This window comes from Sminthopsis crassicaudata, chromosome 4 (assembly GCF_048593235.1).
Source record: "Sminthopsis crassicaudata isolate SCR6 chromosome 4, ASM4859323v1, whole genome shotgun sequence".
Taxonomy (NCBI): domain Eukaryota; kingdom Metazoa; phylum Chordata; class Mammalia; order Dasyuromorphia; family Dasyuridae; genus Sminthopsis; species Sminthopsis crassicaudata.
Genome location: NC_133620.1, coordinates 269,961,392 through 269,973,780, shown reverse-complemented (window position 1 = coordinate 269,973,780; position 12,389 = coordinate 269,961,392).

Here is a 12,389-nt window from a genome sequence, read left to right as displayed (position 1 = left end):
GGATGACTAAAATTTGTTTTAAGAAATAATAAAATTGATTATATTTTTCCAGGAGCTGAGATGACAGAGTAAGATATAAGTCGCCATAACTCTCCCATATTCACCTCCAAACAACCATAAAATGGAGCCATAAAACAAATCATGAAACAGCAAAGCCAGGAAAGAGATGGAGATAAATAATATTTTAGTCAAAGAACCTTGGAAGATTGGCAGGAAAGGTCAGTCTCACTTGGAAAAAAAGGGAGTGTAGTCCAAGACTGAAAGGAACCCAGGAAGCTACCAGTGAACCCCATCTCAGCACTAAGTGTGGTGGAACAGATTAACTGCCAATACCAGGACCCCACATGTGCTTCAGCACAATCACGTAAATGGCAGACTCCAGTTCTGAGAATGATTATGTACTTCAGCATATCCCTGAAGAAATAGGCAGCCTTCAGTGACCAGACCACCAAGGAACTTGGGAGAAAATATCTCATTAGCTTCAATACATGCCAGACAACAGGACTAGGATCCTGCTTCAGCACCAGGTAAGTTGCCAGACCTTTATGGCCTCCAGTAGTACCAACTACACCCTACCACACCCTTCAGTGCAGCACCAGACATAAGGGTCCCCTATGAAACTCAGGACAATATCAATACAGTGTCAGGTAAATAGCCAGGGCCTATAGCCCCTGCCACAAGAAGCCTGAAAGAGTGCCCCCCTCCACCTAGGGAGCAAAACTCAAATTTAAAAGAAAGGAAAAAGGCTCCCAAAGATGAGCAAAACTCAATAGTAATAATGATTATGATGACGATGATGATGATAAAAAAGATCTGACCATAGAAAGTTATTACAGTGATGGGAGAGATCAATACACAAACTCAGAAGAAGACAACAATGTCAAAATACTTATGCACAAAGCCCCAAAGAAAAACAAGAATTGGGTTTAATCCCAGAAGGAACTCATGGAAAAGTTCAAACTTAAAAATCATAGGAGAGGTAGAAGAAAAATTGGGAAAAAGAAATGAGAATTATTAAAAAAAAAAAAAAAGAATATGGGGAGGAGGTTAAATAAAAGGCAAAGGTATACCTCCATCTCTTTCCAAAGGTATGGACTGACCAAAGAGAGATCAGTTTAGAGGAAGCAGTAGACAGAAACAAACCACTGTTGGAAAGGGAAAGGCTGGTGGCAGCTAGGTGGCACAGTGGATAGAGCACCAGCCCTGAAATCAGGAGGACCTGGGTTGAAATCTGGTCTTAGGTATTTAACACTTCCTAACTTTATGACCCTGGGCAAGCCACTTAACCCCAATTGCCTCAGGGAAAAAAAAAAAAAAAAAAAAAAAAAAAAACAAGAGAGAGAGAGAAGGGAAAGACTGAAAGGAAAGATGATAAATAGGAAGAAAAATGAAATATACTTAATGATCATAATTGTGAATATGAATGCTATGAACTCTTCCATAAAATGGAAGTGGATAGCAGAGTAGATAAAAAAATGAAAACTTACAATATGTTGTTTACAAGAAACAGACTTAAAGCAGAGAGAGACACATAGCATAAAGATAAGGGCTGGAGGAGACTATTATATTTCATCTGAAGTTAAAAAAAAAAAAAGCAGTACTACCTATCCTGATTTTAGACAAAGCAAAAGCAAAAATAACTCTAATTAAAAGAAATAAGAAAGGAAATAGCATCTTGCTAAAAGATACTATAGACAATAAAATAATATCAATACTAAGCACATGCACCAAGTGGTATAGCATCCAAATATTTAAAGAAGTTAAGTGAATTATAGGAAGAAACAAAGAACAAAAATATACAAAATATGTGGCGTATCTTAACTGTCCCTTCTCAGAACTTGATTACTCCAACCAAAAAATAAACAAGAAAGATGCTAAGGAGGTGTATAGAATATTTTAAAAATTAGATATAACACACCTTGGGAGAAAACTGAATGGAAACAGAAAAGACAAAAAACTGCTGTGAAAACTGGAAAACAAAAAACAAAAAATTAGACAATAACTCATACCATATACCAAGATAAGGTCAAAATGGGTACATGACCTGATTTAGACATGATTTAGATATAAAAGAGCGACACCATAAACAAATTAGAAGAGCAAGGACTAGATGCCTGTCAGGTCTATGTAGAAGGGAAGAATTCATGACCACACAAGACAGAGAACATTACAAAATGTAAAATAGATAATTTTGATTATATTAAATTAAAATGCTTTTGCACAAACAAAACCAATGCAACCAAAATTAGATAGAAAGCAGAAATCTGGGAAACAAACTTTATACCAAGTGTTTCTGATAAAGTCTTTATTTCTCAAATATATAGAGAACAGAATCAAATTTATAAGAGTATAGGCCATACCATAATTGCTAAATGATCAAAAGCTATGAACAGTTTTAAGATGAAAAAACCACAGTTATATATTGTCACATGAAATAGTGCCCTAAAACACCTTTGATTAAATTAAAACAACTGTGAGATACCACCTCCTCACACCTACCTGATTGGTTAATATGATAAAAAAAAAAAAAAAAAGAAAATGATAAATGTTGGGGAAATGTGGGGAAATTGAGACACTAATGAATTGTTGATTTGTGAACTGATCCAATCATTCTGGACAGCAATTTAGAACTATGCCTAAAGGGCAACCAATATGTACATACTCTGATCCAGTAATACCACTACTAGGTCTGTATAACAAATAAATAATTTTTAAAAAAAGGAAAAAAAAAGACCTACATGCAAAGATATTAATAGCAGCCTTTTTCACAATGGCAAAATATTAGAAATTGAGGGGGATGCCCATCAATTGAGGAATGACTGTAAAATCTGTAGCATATGAATGCAATGGGATAGTATTGTGCAATTTGAAAGGAATAAGATGTTAGAAAAACCTGAAAAGATCTGTATGAACTGGTGAAATGAGCAGAAGTGAAACTAGGAAAACTTTGTATGCAATATCAGCAACATTGTGTGATGATCAGCTCTTCTCAGCAACAAATTATCCAAGACAAGCAGTATCAGCAATATTGTATGATGATCAGCTCTTTTCAGCAACAAATTATCCAAGACAAGTACAATGGACTTATGAAGGAAAATGCTGTCCACAGACAGCTGATGGACTGCTGGACTCTAAATACAGACTTAAGCATACTTTTTCTCTTTATTCTTTTTATTTATTTATTTTTTCATTTTGATGTTTCTTTTTTTATTTCTGTGACTGATGTGGAAATATGTTTTACATGATAGCACATTATAATCTATATCAAATTGTCTACCATTTTAGGAGAGGGATAGAGGGAAAAATTTGAAAATCAAAATTTGGTCAAAATGAATGTTAAAAATTGTCTTGATATGTAATTGGGAAAAAATACTACCAATAAAAATAAATAGTATTATCACTGAGAACCTATATTCACATTTGTAACATGAGGAGGTATCAGAAGAGGGGTTATTATTAGTAATTGGGTTATTATTAATGATATTAGTAATTCCTTTCAGAAATCATTTTTTGTTCTATATAAGCCAAGCCTAGCTCTAATGGTTGAAATAACATTAAATATTCATGAAGTGTAAAAAGTAAGAAAAATAAATTTACTTGCAATAAAAGATTCAAAAAATAGGTAATTAATAATTGAAATAGACTATTGTTTCTTCTGCCTTCACATTCACCATATCAGAAAGATGTCTGGCCAAGTGTTGGCATTTTCTTTAAATGAAGCAATTATATAGCACAGCAGATATAGTGCTACACATAGTCAAGAAGACCTCAGTTCAAATTCTGCCCCATAAGCTTACTGACAGTGTGATCTTGGGTAAGTCACTTAGTCTTAATTTCTTCAGTTTGTTGATTTCTTCAATTTGTCAAGATTTAAAAAAAAAAATTTTTATTTATTTATTTATTTTCTTTTTTGAGGGCAGCTAGATAGTACAGTGGATAAAGGGCCAGGCTTGGAATCAGGAAGACTCATCTTTCCTGAGTTCAAATCTATATCAATCTTATACCTTGTTTCTCTGTTCCTATATTCTCCTCATGTACCTCAAGTATGAATAGTAGTAAGCACCACCTCCTTCTTCCTCCTTTCACCATTTTAACTGGCATATATTCCTCTTTTTGTCCTGCCTTCTCTCTCCTTTCTTTGAACCTTCAGAACATAATCAATCCTTCTGCTGCTATGGTCCCTCTTTTTTTTTTTTCTTAATCCCCTTAATAACTTTGAAGACATGAAAGTTCTAAGGATATGATTTCTTTTATCACCATTAATTTTCATGAAACTCCTTCCAATTACTCAAATGAGATTAAATTTCAAGGTTTCTCTGCAATTCTGTGCTTATACTTCAAAGTTCTTACACATTTCTGGTGTTTTCATCAGGAGTGATTGAAAGTTTTCTACTCTTTTATAAATCATTTTTCTCTCCACTTTCCTGCCTTTAAGATTATACTTAGTTTTACTGGATAAAGTATTCTTGGTTGTAAGCCTCTACCTTTTGCCTTTGGGAATATTGTTTCTCCTTTTAACTTTTTTTTTTTTTTTTTTTTTTAAGAAACTGCCAAGTCTTGAGTAACACAACTATATAGTTTTAGTACATGAATGCCTTCTTTCTGGAAGATTTTTCTTTCTTGTTTCTTCACTGATATCAATCTTTCTTTGTTGAGAGAACCATGGAGAAAGAGAACTCACTTTGGAAGGCAGCATTGAGAAGAAAGTTGTTCCCCCCAAATCTCCATGATTTTTCTTTCTGGAGACTTTGATATCTCTTGGTAAGATTGGGCCTCTTTCTTAGCTGACCTAAAATATCTCACTTATAGTGGAAGAGCTCATTTGCTCTGTATATTATATGATATATACATAATTATGACTTCAGATAGAGTGATTTGAATCCATGACTATTTCCATGGATTCATTATTCATGTTAATCTGGACATAGCTGTTGCCTACATAACTTTTTCTGATGTCAATTTTCTATCTGCTTAGATAAAGGGATTTACTAAATGCCATGATTTTTTTAAATATAACTAGCATTTTTTTGTGGGAAAGAGTCAAACTTTATAATATAAGCTTAAGATATACCTAACTTTAAGGAATAGTGACCATGAAAGAATTTTAAATCTAACCAAAAATCATCTCACTAGAATAATGATATTAAGTGGAGGAGCAGACTAAACATAATTTTAGTCTGGTACCCTTCTTTCTCAGAGGAAAGTAGCATAGTTGGTATCATGGTCCCTTCTACAATTCCATAGTAGTTAAGAGTTGGTTTTCCTTGGAGAATGATGAGTAAGAATTCAAAACTATCTGTCAAAGCCTCTCCAAGAGTTACATTTAGACAAAACACCTGGGCATTCTCATAGCCTATAAGGGCAACACACACATATCCTATATACATATTATTTTATTTGATCTTCACAACTACCCCTGTGAGGTAGGTGGTATTATTTCCATTTTAGAAATAAGGCAAAATTTCCATAACTTTGCTCCTTGTTACCTTTCCAGTCTTATTACACTTTACTCCTCTCTCCCTACACTGTAATCCACCGACACTGATCTCCTTGCTATTTTTTATACCATCTCTCAACTCTAAGGATATATTGGTTATGTCTCTATGAGATGCTCTCCCATTTCATATCTATCTCCTAAATTCCTGGCCTTTCTTCAGGTGTCAGCTTAAGTTCCATCTTCAGTAAGGCACATATGCCAGTATTATAAGACATCTTCCAATTTATTCTGAATACATCATGTTTTTACATAGTTGATTGCATGTCACCCCCATTAGACTGTGAGTCCCTTGAGAAGGGGGGTATATTTTTACCTTTATACTACCAGCAATTAGCACATAGTATATACTTAATAAATCCTAGTTGACAGAGGAAATTGATGGCAACTGATAACAAGAAAGGAAATTAAGGCAAATAGGATTATATGACTTGTCCAAGATAACACAGCTTGTTAGGGTCTAAGGCCAGATTTGAACTCAGGAAGATTATACCATCAGCACTTGACTTGTAGTCTGGAAAACTTGAGTTCAAATCTAGTTTCAGACCTCTATAAAGTATTTGACCATAAGGAAGTCACAATTTCTTCCATAACTGCATCATCTGTATAATAATGGATGATTAATGTACTTATCTCCCTGGATTATCTCAGGAGGACCAAATGAGATATTTATAAAATTATTTGCAAACCTTAAAATCAGGGGTGTAGCTTTTTATTTTAAAAATATACGCAAAGATAATTTTCAGCATTCACCCTTGCAAAACCTTGTGTTCCAAATTTTTCTCCGTTCCTTTCCCCAATCTCTTCCTCTAGACAACAAGTAATCTAATATATATTATAGGTTTGCAATTCTTCTATACATATTTCCACAATTATCATGCTATACAAGAAAAATCAGATCAAAAATGAGAAAGAAAACAAAAGCAAGCAAGCAAATGACAGAAAAAGCTGAAAATACTATGTTTTGATCTACATTCAGTCCCCATAGTCCTCTTTCTGGATGCAGATGGATTCCTCCATTGCAAATCTATTAGAATTGTCCCTTTCCCCAAATCCCCACACCTTAAATGTTTACCTGCATTTTTAACATTTTCTCAAGTTGAGGCAATCAACAAAACAATAAAGCCCTGATTTATAGCATTTACTTATTTCTGAGTTATTAATGCTCAATCTGAAAATTTAACAATTGGTTCTAGCAAGCTGCAAACTAGTCTGAACAGGTCCTAGCATACTCCTGCTTAAAGCATTATATAAATGCTAATGCTAATGCTTATAATAAATGAAGAGATTTTTTGTAGATGAAGGGAACCACCTCTCACCTCTAAATTGATGCTTTCTTTTGGCAGTCTATCTCATTTAGTGCATCTGTGTGGAGGGATTTGAAGATGGGCAGAGGATATGGTCTACATGGGTTTACCAGTAATTTATTTTCCAGCTATACTCACTTGAGCATATGCTGCTGAAATGAATGTAGATCTTTCAAGTTGTTCTTGCTATTAGTTTATGCTGTTGTTTGCTAGGAACTCTATTTCTTAAGTTCTGCCCAATTAAAAGTTTACTTTTGCTACCTGTGACCTTGAAAAAAGGCAACTTTTATAAATCAGTCAACTGTAGAATCACATTCACACATTCTTGCTCTTTGCTAGACAGTTACTGAAAGAGCAAAAATAACAGAAAATGTTTTTTTCTGTAATGGCTTGTTTCTGATGAAACCTCTATGTGTATTGAACCTGAATGAACCTGTGAGCTGTTAATATATTTTTAAAAGTAGCTTCTATCTTATTTTTTCCACCAAATCTCTCTCCACAGGCATTACTTACTTACAGTGGTTAAAATAAATAAGCAAAATGATTTCCTGTCTATTTATTGATTAGCTATTTTTAGTATGTTGCTTTCTTATAGTATTCTTAAAGAATGAAGTAGGAGCATAAAATCGCTTTTCTTTCCTTATCTGTAACATCCAGAGAAAGGAATATACTATCAATAAGATAATAGATTTAGAGCTTGAAGACACCTCAGAGTTCATCTCATACAAATTTCTCATCTTACATATGAAGAAACTGAGGCCCCAAAAGGTAAAGTTACTTCCCAAGATCATACAGTTAGCAAGTGGCAATGAAGACCTTTGTAGAGATTTAGTGCCTTCTTTATTGTGATACACTTTATCATGCTGTTGCAGAGTAAAGTTACTTTTCTCTGAACAGTTTCTACATCTGTAAGATGATGTTTCATATGCATACATACATATTACCTACACACATTTCTCTATATTTATCTATATGTTTATATCTATAAGAGATATATCTTTCTATATAGATGTACATACTTGACATGAACAGTCACTTGGCAAGTCACTTAACCTTATTTGCCTTAGTTTCCTCATCTGTAAAATGAGTTGGAGAAGGAAATGATAAGTTACTTCAGTATCTTTTCTAAGAAAACCCTAAATGGGATCATGAAGAGTTGGAATTAACTGAAATAACTGAATAATAATACCAAAATTAACTAGAGAAAGAAATGGCACTCTACTCTAGTGCCTGCCTAATTGAGTCATAAAGAATAATCGACACAACTAATCAACTAAAACAACAACTCATGATATATATTATAAAGGCATTTTATATGAATTATATAGAAAATAATAAGTTAAAATAAATTTATTATTTAAAAATATAAGTATAAAGTATATATAGAGAGCATTTATTTTATATTTATATGTATAATATGTATTTATGTGTATATATGTACTGGGGTATTATATATGTGTGAATATATGCATGCATATGCACACACATATAACATGCAGTAAAGTATGTTTTATGCATTCATACATATATACATGCATTACATTCAAATTACATGAATATTAAATTCATGAATATGAAATCAAATTCACAATCTCTAGGTTAAGAATCCTAGAACTAGCTGTTGCCTAAGATTCCTTCTAAGAGTCTATGCTTATTTAGAACATAGTAGTAGAGAGGAAAGTATGAGAACTTCTCCTCCCTCCCCTGAAAATAATACCAGTATAACTTCAGTGAAAGGAACAAGCTTCACTGTTTTATGACTACAGTGTGCAGAAATATTTCTGTTGCATGGTAAGCAAGTGTATGGAAAACCATTGCTAAATAGTTTCCTTATGACAATCCTAGAGCTCTGATTTCAAGCAGTCACATTTAATATTTAAAACATAAAATGTAGAAGTCAATTCAAGGGAAATTAGGCTTAGTCTCAGCAATGACTAAATTCAAGAGAAACAATATTCTGTGTAAGCAAGGATATGGACAAACAATAAAGTTTTCAAATAGAGCTTAGGAATATCTTACAACAGAGTTCATTGCAATGAGAAGGAATACTGTTGATTAGAATACATTATGAAAGCTTTGGGTGGCATTTTGGATTGGAAAATGATTCAGTACCTACTGAATTATATCCTCATAGGGATAACTGCTAGCTTAAGATATTCAACTAATAGTTATTTTAATAGTTAAGTGTCTCTTGCATTTTGAAGCTTCCTCATTTTCAAAACATACTTGGATTCATGAAGCATATTCCTCAGAATGACTATGGGAGATAGATTGGATGTATATTTTCCAGATGAAGTAAATGTGGCTTAGAGAGGCTAAAAAGACATTCCCAATGTTTTGAATATAGTAATATCGGAAAAAGTAGAAGTTGCTTCTATCTCCTTTGAATTAATATCTAGTCCTTCTGATATATAAAAAGACTGAGAATTATTTCATTGTGAGATGACTCAGGTCTCCCTTAAGCTCTAGACTCACATTGACTAGATTTTATATTAGATATCTGAGGACAATAGGTTCAGTTTCTTTCTTTGAATCATTATGCCTGTATTCTGTAGTAAAATTCCTAGGAAATATCTAAAACAAAATTTAGTTGTGTCTCTTGTCTAGGTCCCCTCACAAGGTGGGTAACAGGGTGACATCCTCCTTATTTTCTTCCTTATGTCCATATATTTATTGAATATCTACTTATGTGCTATGTGATAAATATTCTTTCCTCTTCCATCTCAGTTTTCTTGGTGTGCATTTTAAAAAAAAATTTGCTTATGGTGACATATATTGTCTTTATATTTATTTCTTATGGCTTATATTCAACTACTTGAGCCTTCTAGTAGGATAGTTTATAGCAAAACTATAATTTTAGCTATTAAAATTTTTATTTCAAGAAAATTCTACTTGGTTTCTTGCCTTTTCCCTTAAGCAAATAGGAAGGGGCAATTAGGTGGCAGAGTGCAGTCAGGAAGATTTCCTAAATTAAAATTTGGCCTTAGACACTAACTATGTGACCTTGGTCAAATCACTTAACCCTATTTACCTCAATTTCCTCATCTGTAAAATGAGCTGGATAAGGAAATGGAGTATGTTCAACTTGGAATCAGGAAGGTGGGAGTTTGATTCCTATTTCAGCATTTGTATGATCAACTTATAATACAATAATAAGCTTTTTGAAATTTGTTAAATGGGATAAAATATCTACAGTACCTGAAGAATAAATAAGATGCTATGTGTATAGTAACTTACAAACCTTAAAACTACTGTAAAAATCCCTTTGTATTGATGTGGGTTGAGGTCCCTTTAAGATTCCTTTCTGATTCCCAACCCCCCCATGGCTGAAGAAGCTAGGATCTTTGATTCACAAATCCTAGTCAAAAAGCACCTTTTGAATTCCAATGATATCTGGGCTTTCCCAGCCCCCTACCAGATCCGAGCTAATTTGGGCTTTCCTAGCCTCCCACTATCTGCTCAAGTTTCCCCAACCCCCACAAATAGCTTCTTCCTTATCTAAAAACCCATTGAATTCTATTCAATGCTAACCCTGGCTGAAACCAGCCAGGAGCCTGGGACTCCACTCACCTTCAAGATCATAAAAAGGAAACCCTGGAGTCCACTCCTTACAGGAGCCCTAAAACATGGTTCCTTATGCTGACCATGTAAGGGTTCCTTTCTGCCTGGCGACCAGCTCTGGCCCTAGTGTCTTTTTACCTTTAACCTTACTTCCAAACCCCTACAATAAACCTTTTTTTTTTTTTTTTTTAATCAATTTCGGCTCTGTAAGTTCCTTTACAGGGGATTCTGTGCTGTCACTAGACTGCATTTAACTAGGTATCCTTGCGCCAAACCAAAAGGGGCTCCCCCTTTCCTAACTCTCATCAGTATTATTATATTCTGATTGTACATTTCATCTTCAAAAATTTATTTTCAACTCCAAGCATTGTAAAATTAACTAAAGGTAACTAAGTGGTGTAGTTGATAGAGTGGTGAGAGTTGGATTTATAAAGATCTGAATTTGAATCTTATTTCAAATACTAGATGCTCTGTTTCGTTTTGGCTTACTAATGCTCTGTACTTTTAAAGCATTCTTACTCCTTACTTTTTAGCTTTCTTTTACATATTGTTTTCCCTGCTAGATTGTAAACTTTTTGAGAACAAGCTCTGTCTGTTCCTTTATAAAACTTCTGCCCTCCAGTTCCTCTCCCTTCCCTCAATTCTGCCCAGCACTGTTACATGCACCCCTGGCAGTTACAATTACTAGTCTGTCCTAGGCCCAACAGAGTACCTTTGACCACTAACTTTTGCAGTGTCAACTCTACCCGGCTCGCCTCCTCTAAGGCCTTCAAAGGTCTCTGGCCATGATTTCTTGAGTAGTAGTTTAATAACCGGTAGCACGCTCAAGAACAGCCATGTGTAATCTTAAAAGCCTTTATTATACCTACTCACATAATACCCTGACTTAATGCCTGACTTGTTAGCTCCCTAGTGAACACCTGGTCTGAAGACTCACATGTTCACTACCAAACTCCTTACCTCTCAGCAATCCATCAGCTTGGCTCAGCTACCCCAGGTTAGGGATCCAGGTTAAAGAGAGCGACTGCTATCTGCAGTAGGCTTATAAAGGGCCTGTGAGGTCACACACATAGCCAACCAGTGAGAGAGCCGTCACCCATTACGAAGCTATCTCAATATGGCCAGGATCCCACCCACAGGGCAGTCCTATATCCACAGAGATTACTTCTTGACCACTCAATCTCCTATTGCTCTGTGGCCACCCATTTAAAGGACCCTTACACAGCACTTAAAAAAAAATTAGTGGTCCATAATGCCTGAGGGCTCTCATCTCCACTTTGAGGTTATGTAAGTAACTTTGTGTACCTCCCCCTTTGCCATTCTTTTCTCCCTGATGCTTGTCTTCCTCTACCATACCACCTCTTGTCCCTACACCCTTTGCCTCTGTATCTACCATGTATCATTTGTTCATATGCTTTTGTTGTGCCACAGTTCCCTTTTATTGTCCTAACTCAGTTTCCTTGAATTGTTCTGCCTCAATCCCTCTGGTTGCAAACCCCCTTTTCTGCTCACTAGAACTGAGATAATTAAGGCTGTGGAAATCTGACATTCCAAAAGATAAAACTCCAAATGTCCTATCTCAGATACCTAATTGGTATCTCCAAGTTTCAGACTTCCTGACTCTAGTTGGACACTTCCTAAATCCTTCCAATTTGTAAGATGCTTTGAGGCACAGCCCTGGGTGACCATGTCCCTACCACAATCTCTCCCTCTCAATAAAATATTAAAAACTCTCTAATCTCTATCTTGCCTCAGTTTCTCCAGCATTACACTTTTGATGCAATTTGCCTCTGTAATCTTTGTGTCTTACTAAATCATGTTCGAGGAATTACTCCTCATGTGCTGCCATTGTAGTCTTTCTTAAAAAGTATCCAACAAACCAGGCATTCTTGCTCCCATGTAAGCAGCAGGATTGAGACTATAATCTGTTCATAGACATTCAAGTAATTCATGTAAGAAAGCAAAAGTGGATAGCTGTATTTTGTGTCCCCTTTTTGAATATTCCCCTCCCCCTTTTCTCTGGGTTT